Genomic DNA, 11,492 nt, shown 5'->3' with positions numbered 1-11,492 from the left:
AGCAAAAAATTGTGCTTTATGTCTAGAATGGAGGACCTTGAGGATGGCTTGAGTCAAGTGGCATGAACTTAACTCCAGTCTGGGGACAAAGAATCAATATTATCTCTTTATGTGCAGAAACCTTTTTAGAAGACGACAGAGAGAAGCTATGGTCTTGTATAGATACTGACATGTTGTGATACATTTGCGCTGAATAGGAGAGCTGGCTTGGAAAAAGTGGTAGACCAAACCTGCACCTCTGTTTTACCTCAGGTGATCCTTCTGCCTTAGTTTTCCCCAGGCACAAATGAAGTGGCCCACCAAGATCTATAACTGGTTTTTCTATAAGGTTATCTGAAGGTCGAGGATCTTAGCTTGCAATGGATGGTAAAGCCTAGGGTTGTGATTGAAGCAAAAATCAGGGAGAAGATAAGACTCACGGCAAGAAACCAAAACCTTCTGTGTTGAAAGCAAGAATTCCTAGCTATGTCAGTAATTTTAACAGCATAATTGACGTTATTGATAATGTTGATTACCTCCTTGGATGACATCAAGAAGTGACTTTCTATTTTATGCATTTATTGTTCAAGTTGTAAATTTGATCTTGGAATTAACAGGTGGTAAGGTCGTGGGAAGCTTAAGAAGGGAGATTATTTACTTTATGTATAATGAAGGATTTGACTGAATCAAGATTGTGATGAAAGAGAGAAGGAAGAGATAGAGAGATTGAGTTGAACTGGTTAGGCTCAAATGGTTCCTAAATGCTCCTAAATACCAACTCTAGGTCATGTGTTCAGTAATCTCTTCTGACTCTCAAAAGCTAAGCATTTTCCTTTTTTTGGCCTTCAGGCTGTGACAACCCCACTCTTCCTAGAACAGGGCATGTCATGGTCTGCAGGGCAGAAGGTTGCTGTGAAGTGTTTGGTTTTGATGGCAAAAGGGAAGACCTGGTTTATGTCTCAAAATGTCCTTCTGTCGATGCAATGTTCCTGCATTTGTGCTAAGTGCCTTAGACCCATGTGATCCTTGGAACAGTCCTTGGAACTAAACACGGATGGATAATTTGTTTACCCACGAAGAACTGAAATCTCAGAGGTGGGTACATTGTTCAAAGATTCCAGTTATGAGTGATACAGAAAGAATTGAACCTAGGATAAGCTAATTTGAAACTTTCATTTTAAATTCCAACTGTGATCTCACATCTTGGCCAACAACTGACTCTTCAGAGAGTTGGTTAAAAATAATTTTGATAAAGACTCACCCCAGGAGACCCAAATACAGTTGTTCTGGGTCATCTGTACTTTGAACAGTCTCTGTAGGTAATTCAAATACACACCAAAGTTTGACAGCCAGCTCTGCCACTTATTTGTTGTGTGGTTTTGGACAGATTTCTTCTAGTACCTCAATTGCCTTATTTGTTAGGTGGGGGACAATAACAATTTCAACACCATTCAAGTGCTGTGGGAATTAAATGAATTTAAAATGAAAACACTCGAAAGATTACTTGGCATGTCCTAACTGCTCAGTAATTGTTAAAGATTATTACTTTCCTGCTTCTTAGTAGCAGCTTACAAAATGTTTTATACCAGTGCTGTTTACTGGATATAATACCAAAAAGGGTAATTGCTTACATTTACGTAGATTTTTTAAAATATAATTTGTATCTGAGAGAGCAGAAACACTTTCCTCCAAATCTAGGTTTGTGTCTAATTTGGATCTCATGGTCTCCTGTGGTCCTTAGCTACTCAGAGGATATTTTCTACAGGCAAATTGAAATTAATTTTGTGGATGTAATAATGATGGCAGATAAAAGAGAAAGAGATTAACGGGTCTTCATTTTTTATTTTTTGTGGTACTGGGGATGGAACCCAGAGCTTTGTGCATACTAGGAAAGAACTCTACCACTGAGCTATATAGCCAGTCTTGGAGAGTTTTAAACAATGCCCAAGTCTCACACCAGATTAATTAATATCAGAAATATATGTGTGTGTATATATATATGGTTGTGTATGTATGTAACAATCAGGCACAATCCCATATATATTATGCACACTATATATACCATATACATATACATTTGTGTTTATTATATATATAGTGTATATGCGTCCTAAATCACTGGGATTACAGATGTGTGCCACAGTGCCCAGCTAGCTGGTATCAGTTTGTTTTATTTCTTTATTTTTGCAGTACTAGGGATTGAACTTAGGCCTTGCATATGCTAAGCAAGCACTCTACCACTGTGCTCTATCCTCAGCCCTTTTCTAAAATTTTATTTTGAGATAAGATCTCCCTATGTTGCCCAGGATGACCTCAAATTTGTGATTGTCCTGGTTCAGCTTTTCCAATAGTTGGGATTATAGGCATGTGCCACCATGTCCAGCTAGGGTTTTTGTTTTGTTTTGTTTTGTTAATATCCAGGTGACTCCAATGTGTAGCCATTTGGCCCCACCCCAGCCCAGCTTTACTAAGTAGAAACTCTGGAGATAATCTGTGTCTGACAAGCTTACCACAAATCTCAGGACTGTGGGTGTGAACTAGTCCACTATCCTCGCAGTGCCCAGGTTGCTGTTTTTCTGTTTTTGCTTGTCTGCTCAGTGGGTGTGACTTGAAGGCAAGAGAGTGGAGTATGGTGGCTGAATATAGATAATAAATTTATGAGAGAGAGAAGTAATGCTTACTTAGATTTAGTCCTTTAAGAAGGTTCAAGCAGATGGGTACTGTGTATCAAATTGCTGTTTATTCTAGCCAGACTTGCACCAGACAGGGAAAATGAAAGTCCTTCAGCCTAAATGCCTGTTTCTCAAGGGGCAGATGATCTGATTAAGAAGGCCTCCATTCTCCCAGAGTGGAGAACATGTCAGTACAGTATTTATCTAAAATACCCCTTTTCTTCAGTCCTAACCCTGCCCTGGAAGCTTCACAGAGGTGAATAATATGTAAACAAATCCCAGACCAACCCATCTGCTTTTCATTTCCTACTGTGGAACGCTAGAACATGCTAGAACGAGTCTTGTGCTTAAGGTAAATCTTGTTCTCTGTCCTGTCAGGGTGCTTGCTCTGGGTCCTCAGCCCACCTCAGTTCCCAACTCCTGCACACTTGTTTCACACAGTGCTCTCCGTTGTTCCTGTGGTTGGCCTTTAGGTCTTAGCGCACAATCAATGATGTCTTTTTTCTTCTTTTGTTTTAAGTACTGTCTTCAGTCTCTCACCTGTCCCTTCTCTGGCAGGTGTAATACTATCCACATTTGAAAGTGGCCTGGTTCCCTGGAGTCTGGTAAATGGCCTTGCTGCTAGGATGTGTGAGGGAGCTGCTCTCCTGTGGCACAGAGGCCTCTCTTGGGACCTCTACATCGTGTTTTCCAGGCTGGGTCTGGGAGGGTTGGGACCTGAAGTAAGTCTGAGTTTCCTTCCTAAATTTCAGCAATGACTTTACATGACCTTAGCTACCCTTGTCTTTGTTCTGCTTCTATTTAGCATCTGTTTAGTGACCTTTGCCACCAATTAAAGAGAGTGAGGCCAACTCAGTTGTAAAGAACTGCTGAATTGTAAACAATGTGGAAAGACCAGTTCTAGGGGAAATTGTGGGACAGCAAAGGTGCCCCTGTGTTCTCCTTTAAGTGCCAGGAAGATACTGCCCTTTTCTTGCTCAGAGACTTAAATTGGTCCCTCTTCTGGAACAGAAACCAAACACCACACCCATCGCAAAATATACCATTCTGTCCCACACTTCAGCTTCTCAGGGGCTGCCAAGAATAGGTAGGTAAGATGACAACAGCTGTTACTGCCCTAATGCATCTTCCTTCCTTCTAAATGTCAACAAAAACTTGAACACTGTCTTCATACAGAGAACTGTGCTTCAAGACTCAGCTGTGGCCTTTAAGAAATTTAAGTTCCTGTTGTAGAGTCAGGATGTGTGTGGGCAAAGATAACAGCCCAAGACCACCCCAGATGAACCAGGTGGGTGACAGAAGTTAAAGGAGTAAACAACTATTTAAAAACTCCATTGAGCACCTTTTACATGCTATGTTTTGCATTCAGTACTGAAGCTAACCCAGCAAGCAAGAGATAAAGCCCCTGGCTACATACGTTTTATATCCTAATGACACAAAAGAGAGTGTAAAGAAATAAATATATAATACATCACTGCCACAGGTGCTTTGAAGGAAAGTAAAATAGATTAGCTTTTTTTTTTTTTTTTTTTTTTTTTAGCAGAGCAATGATATGATGAGACTTCCATCTTGGGAAGATTCTTCCATATGAGGATAGACCTTCGGGGTGCAGAAGGAGAAACCCCAGGCCAGGGAGAAAGTTGCTCTGATAATCCAGTAAGAAATGAAGCTGGCCTAGTCCCAAGCATGGATGTAAAACTAGTGAAAAGAGGTTGTATTGTGAGTGTATTCTGAAGGTGGAGTAGATCAGATAAATATATGGAGTTGAGGTTTTTGATACAAAGGACATTAAGAATTACTTCAAAGTTATTGGCTCGAACTCAAGGTTTTAAGTTCTTAAGAGTGGCTACTTTGGGTTAAGATAATCAAAGGCTTAATGAAAGATCTAATGAATGCACTTTGAAAACAGGTGGGATTTGGTAGTTTGTAAAAACTCTCAGTAGTTTATTCTGAAAGCATCTGTCTTCTTGGACCCCAGTCACTCACCCTAATCCCACTTCATTGTTAAATTTTATCAGCCTCTATCACAGGGGGCCTGGGGCTGAGGATTTACCTAACCCAAGGGAGCTTGAGTCGTTTGACTAATCATGGAAAGTCTGTGTTCTGGCCAGTAATTGGTGAAAAATGGGCTGGTTTGGGAATATGTGTGTATTCTGGTTTTGGACAATTTGGAACACAGGTGAGAACTCTGCAGGAGAGACTTCTGGTTGAAACTTCACACACTCAATCAGTTCTCAGTGCTCACTCTCTGGTTTGTTCCTGGGAAAATATCTAAATCTTTAAAATTAAACAAGATACTCTGGACTCCAGATGTTATGGTGCAAGGATGTAGTTCTTGAACTTCCTGTTCCATCTTCCAAACAAAGGAGAAACTGGGAACAACAACAGGTGTGTGAAGGGTGGCAGGCAGGAAAGGTGGAAAAATCAAGGTTCCTTGAGGACACCAGTGGGCACTGAGTTCACCAATCCTGTAGCTTCAGTTTCTGGACTTCTTAGATGAGGTCATTTAATTAATTTATTTATTCAATCCCCTAAACTGGGCATAATAGCATGCACCTGTAATACCAGCTTCCTAGTAGGCTGAGGCAGGAAGATTGCTTGAACCAAGGAATCAAAAAAACCAGCCTTGGGCAATATAGAGACTCAATCTCAAAAAAAAAAAAAAAAAAAAAAAAAAAAAAAAAAAAAAAAAGAAAAGAAAAAAGAAAAAAGAAAAAATACCCCCTTACCCCCTTATCATTAAGTGCTCCTGAGTTAATGAGTAATTTGTACTTGAGGTAGGAAGTATATCATTTTAGATAAACAACAAAGACTATGTGGGAAGATAGAGCAAAAGCAAACTCTTTGAAGCAAGACTTTCTTTGATACAAGTAATCTCAAAGCATAGCTGGGATAGATAGATGGAATCATTTGACGGTTGTTCGTAACCTCATTCAATAAATAAATTTGTTGAGTCCCTACATTGCACCAGCTACTATTGTAAGAGCTGGTAAACTGCAAAGAACATTGTAGGCAGGGTCCCTTTTATGCAGTTTATTACCTTGTGCAGGATTGGTGATCTGTGCATGTGCCTCGTATTGGACAGACAGGCAGAGGACTATGGTCCAGGAAGACCTTGTTCAGTGAGGCATGTCAGGGTGAAACTGTGGGCTTTTGAACTTGCTTCCTGCTTCTACTGTGCTTCAGGTTAATTCTCTGAAAAATTTATTAGGTCAAAGGGCATGAGCATATTTAGCACTCTTACTTTCCTCATTAGTTAAGATCAACTTATAATACAACCTACAATTAATACAGGTGACCATGTTGGTCACTCTAGATTTGGGAGTTTGCATTTTAATTTGAAGGGATTTAATTTAGAAAAAAAATTATTTAATGAACTCTATTTAGTTAATTTAGTGAAAGAAGCAGCATACTTCTTTTAATCTACATTTCTTTGCTAACTAGTAAAGTTGAATATTTTTTCACGTGTTTACTATAGATTGTTTTGTGAGTATTATTTCACAGTAGTTTGTTCAATGCTCAGCTGAAGTCTTCATAAGATTCTAGTCAACTTGTCTTCTTGAGATAGCAACAATATTAATCTGTTTTCATCATGTGTGTTTGTAATATCTTCCAGCATGTTGTTTGTCCTTAATATTTGGTGTTTTATTACCTCTAAAATTTCTTTTAAAAAAGTTTAATGTAGTCAAGTGCTTTCAGTGTTTTCTATGTAGTAATACAATTACTTCTAAGTAGATAGTTACTTTCTTATTAATGCATTAATAAATATTTAATTCTATTTACTTTTGGACTTCATAGTTTTAGGTGAATTTAATATTCAAATAAAATGGAATTAATTTTAATGTGTATTATAAGATAAGAGCCTAAATTTTCCCTTCCTTTCCAAACTGCTGATCAGTCTCTCCATTCAAACTAATCTTTATCTCATTATATAGTGGCATCTTCAGCATATACTAAAATTCTTATGAAAATGAGATATTATATATATATATGCATATATAAAATATATATAATATATACATATATATTATTACAAGAGATAAAACCCAAGGTTGCTCCACTACTGAGCTACATCCCCATCCTTTTATTTTTTATTTTGAGAGAAAGATCTCACTAAATTGCCAAAACTGGCCTCAAATTTGTGATCCTCCTACCTCAAACTCCTGAGTAGCTGGGATTAAGGCCACCTGGCTTGGCTTATGTTATATTTCTGATCTTTCTGTTAAACTTCAAAGATCTATCTGTTCTGACATCAAGACTTCAATATTTGGGTTTTGTTGTTTTATAGATTCTTACTGTTGATAGATCTTATTTACTTCTTTACTATTCCACCTTCCCTTCCCAACACATTTTCTTATCTGTTTAGAATTTTTCTTTCCCTCCTTCTTTTTGACTTGCTTAAAAGTTCTTTTGGGATTTTTACCAAGATTCTGCTAACAATTGAAGATGTCTTAAATTGTAGGAAATAGATATTTAGATATTCTATCCAAGCACTTCTATTTTTTCCATTCATTCACATCTTTTCAGACATGAAAGTTTTTATAGTTTCCATTATAAAAAAAATGTATGCACATACGTATGCTTGTTTGCATACATACAAAATCTCTAGACTGCATGCCATGGAAGTAGACTCTGAGATGGAGAGCTGTCTGTGGAAGGTTTTTATAGAAAACACACCTGTGTAATAAGCAGTTGCAACTGGGACCTTAGCTGATTTTAGGGTGGGAGGTGGTGGTGAGAATTAGGGGAGATGCTCCAGAACTGGAATGGGACTTTGAGGTTTGGCAATTTACAATTTAAGTACAATCTTCAAGTGGACAAGGATGCTCAAGTCATCCTGTCTCTCAAATTTTCTCTCCTTAGATGAGCCCCAGAGTCAGGCAGATTATCAGAGAGTGCTTGGGAAGCATGGGATCAAACAAGAATGAGCTGATCTCAAGAAATGTCATTCAGTTAAGGCAGGTTACAGCCTCCTAAGGTTGGAAGTATACATGGGAGTCTGCTTACCAATGGGTTTCTGTGATGTTTGGGTGGCACTGGCAAAATTACTTGGCCAACTTACTCTCCTGTATGTACTAGGTCTTTTTCCAACTAGAGTTCAAGTTTCAGCATGACTGTTGCATTCTTTTCTTGCTTCTCTAAAATTTCTCTGAGCATCTGCACTGCAATACTGCCTTTTCTTTATCTCTTCAGTCACAAATTTACAATCTCTAGATTTACCTTCATACACATAGTTAATCACATTTATAGTGTGGGAGTTTTACTCATTTAATTTTGAGATCAACTTTATTTTCAGTTTCTTGGGAGGCAATTTACTGTGATTTTTTTTTTTTAAAGAGAGGGTGAGAGAGGAGAGAGAGAGAGAGAGAGAGAGAGAGAGAATTTTTAATATCTATTTTTTTTTTTTTTAGTTCTCGGTGGACACAACATCTCTGTTGGTATGTGGTGCTGAGGATCGAACCCGGGCCGGCACGCTTACCAGGCGAGCGCGCTACCGCTTGAGCCACATCCCCAGCCGCAATTTACTGTGATTTTTAAGGATTACCAACAGTTTCTAAAAATCACCATTCAGTATGATGTTCCACATTAAGTACTCTTTATTATATAGGGAAGACTCATTCTATCTCAGTTAACATTATAAATGCATGAATGTTAAGTATTAAATATCTTTTATGAATTTATGAAAAAATCTAATGATGTTTCCATCTTAATATCTTGTGATATTCTCAAGTTAAGATAGTCTTTTATTATTGGCATTAACCTCTTGTTAAAGGCTTAATCCCAAGCCCATGTCACTATTAGGAATTTGTAGAACCTTTATAGTGGGGCCCAGTGGCAGGAAGTTAGGTCATTAGGGTGGCCCTTGAAGCAGATAGTAAGGTCCTACTCTCCCTTTTTCTCTCTCTGGCCACCTGGCTACAATGAGGTGAATGGCCTCCTTTCATCACCTGATAAAAACAGATGTACTGTGCTGATTCAGGCCCAAAGCAAATGGGCCAATCAGTCATGGACGGAAACCTCCAAAACTTGTGAGCCAAAATGAACTCTTACTCTCTTTAAGTTGGTTATCTCAGGTATTTTGTTACAGTAATAGAAAGTATACTAAGGCATCCCTACTTCTATTACTGAATCATTTGAATAGCTAATATATGTACATGACATAAAATGCAGAAGGTACAAAGAGATATACAGTTAAAATCAATCTCTCTTCTTCCCCTAACTTCCATCCACTGAATTCCTCTCCTTAAGGCAAATGATGATATCATTTTGTTGTATATAACTTCATACATGGTTTATATATTTTCAAATATCCTTCCCACTGTGCATGTTTACTCTCTCTCTCTCACACACAACCCCCCGCCTGCCATATAGTACCATATCATTCTGTACTATTCTGTGTATTTCTTTTTTAAATTAACTGTTTGATATATTTCTATAATAATACATATAGAAATATTTTATTCTTTTCAATGGCTGCATATAATTCCAACATGAATGTGATAATTTCTTAACCAGTCCCTTACTGATGAACAACTAGGTAGTTTTTAGGCAATTTGCTCTTATGAGCAATGTTTTAACTACATCCTTATGCATGTATTTTGTATACACAGGAATATATCTGTGGGATAAATGCCTACAGGTAGAGTTACTGGAATCAAGTGCATTTTTAGTTTTGAAAATTATTGCCAAAAAGTCTTCCGTAGATCTGTACCATTTATAATTCTGTCAGTAACAAATTAATGTCTGTTTCCCCTTGATGATACTGTGTATTATCAAGTTTTTGATCTTTATCAATCTGGAGGTGAAAAATGGCATCTCATTATAGTTTTAAAATACATTTATCTTTAAGAGTGAGGTTGAATTTTTCATGTTTAACTGCTATTCATATCCCTTCTCGAAGCTGAAGCTTGTAGTATAGTACAAGCTTCTGGCCTTTACATCCCAATTTCTGCCCTGCAGAACCCAGGCACAGCTTTTGCATCTGTTTAGGTTAATTTTTATTACTAATTACATAAAACACTGATTTGGCTGACTTTTAAAGTAAGGAAAATCTATTAGCTTACATGACATCATGTCCTGGGGTACAGTAGCTCTGGGATTGGTTAATTCAGCTACTTGACCAAGTCATTGAGGTCTCTGGTCTCCCTATCTTTCTGATTTGCCAGGGTCTGGCTAGATTACCTTATGATCACAAGATGGTTGCATCATAGCCAAGTATCTCATTGACATAATAAAACATTCCATAGAAAAAAAGTCAGTCTCTTTTTCTTTCTTTTCTTGTGGTACCTGGAATTTAACCCAGGTCCTCTCACATGCTAAGCAAGCACTCTACCACTGAGCTATATCCCCAACCCTTTTTAAAATTTTATTTTGAGATAGGATCTTGATAAATTGCCCAGTCTGACCTTGAACTTGTGATTTTCCTGCCTCAGCCTCCCAAGTCTCTGGGATTACAGATGTGTGCCTCTGTACCCAGCAAACTTACATTATTTCTTATTGTGAGTCTCTGTTTAAGAACAGGGAAACTATCCCATAGGCTACTTTTAGAAGATCTCCTTTCAAACTTCATTGGCCAGATCTGGGTCCTTTTTGACAATTCTGGAACCAGGAACCAGCAAGATGCTGTAGCCATCATGATTAGTTCATGTTAATCAGAACCTCCTCCTAAATTATACGGAGCAGTAGTGAACACTACCTCTCCATGACTCTCCTCCACCACCAAATAACTGGGGCACTGCGAGCCAGGAACATGGGATTAATTGTAGGGTAACAATCTCCTCTGGCTGCCATAGCTTGGCACATGCTGTTTCTTTTGTCTGAAATAGCTCCTCTGCATTTATTCTTCCATCCAACCACTTTTCTTTCAAGTATAGCCTCAAGGAAGCTCCAAAGGAACCTTCTTTACCTCCCTTAGGTTAAGGAGACATCTCCTCTGGACTTCCTGGTGGCCTGTGCTATGCCCGCCACACTGAATAGTAAGTCTGGCTTAACTTCTCAGGCTCCTGTACACCCCAGCCCCTTGAGGGCAGGGACTAGGGCTTTGTGTCTATGTCTCTAGCCCCTGGGACATTGCCCTTTCATTGCACAAAGCAGACATTTGACTCATACTTGTTGAATGAAATCGAATTTCTTTTATTTTAGAATTTCAAGTCTAGATTCACAAGAAAGATTAACTTATAGTTTTTTTTTTTTTTTTTTTTTTTTTGTGTGTGTGTGTGTGTGAATGATTTGTTTGTTGGGATTTGGAATTAGGATGATCTTTTCCACAGAAAGCAAACTGGAGATTTCCCAAAACAAATTGTTTAAATAGTAGATTATTGGTTCTTAAAAGTCCAGAAGTTCAACAAGTGTTTCCTGAACACAGGCTATGTGTTTGGCACCGTACCTGTTGGCACTTTGTAGAAAAGTGGTACAAGAACTTGTCTCCAAATGCAGAATTTCGGCTTTAAGGCAGCATTTTTTCCATCACAGGTAATAGAATCAATTTTGTGGATCAAAAACACCATTAAAAGGAAAAGAAAAAGAATGCAATGGAATAGAATAAAATGTCCATTACTCTTAGGAAAGTTCTTGGTCCAGTTACATATGTGTGTGTGTGTGTGTGTGTGTGTGTGTATATATATATATACATGTGTATATACATATATATGAATGATCTTTTTTTACTATAAATGTGTTTTTTTACTATGGGTCACAGTAAAAAAGAAAAAAAAAGTAAAAAGCCATTGCTCTAAATACCAGTATTTACTTTTTTTCTACTCCTAATATTTGGGCTTTTTTTCTACTCCTAATATCTGGGCTCCCTAAGAATAGGGCAAGATAGGGATTTGAGATTCTGTC

Source organism: Urocitellus parryii, chromosome 6 (genome assembly GCF_045843805.1).
Source record: "Urocitellus parryii isolate mUroPar1 chromosome 6, mUroPar1.hap1, whole genome shotgun sequence".
In the NCBI taxonomy this organism is placed as follows: domain Eukaryota; kingdom Metazoa; phylum Chordata; class Mammalia; order Rodentia; family Sciuridae; genus Urocitellus; species Urocitellus parryii.
This window is presented reverse-complemented; position numbering follows the sequence as displayed.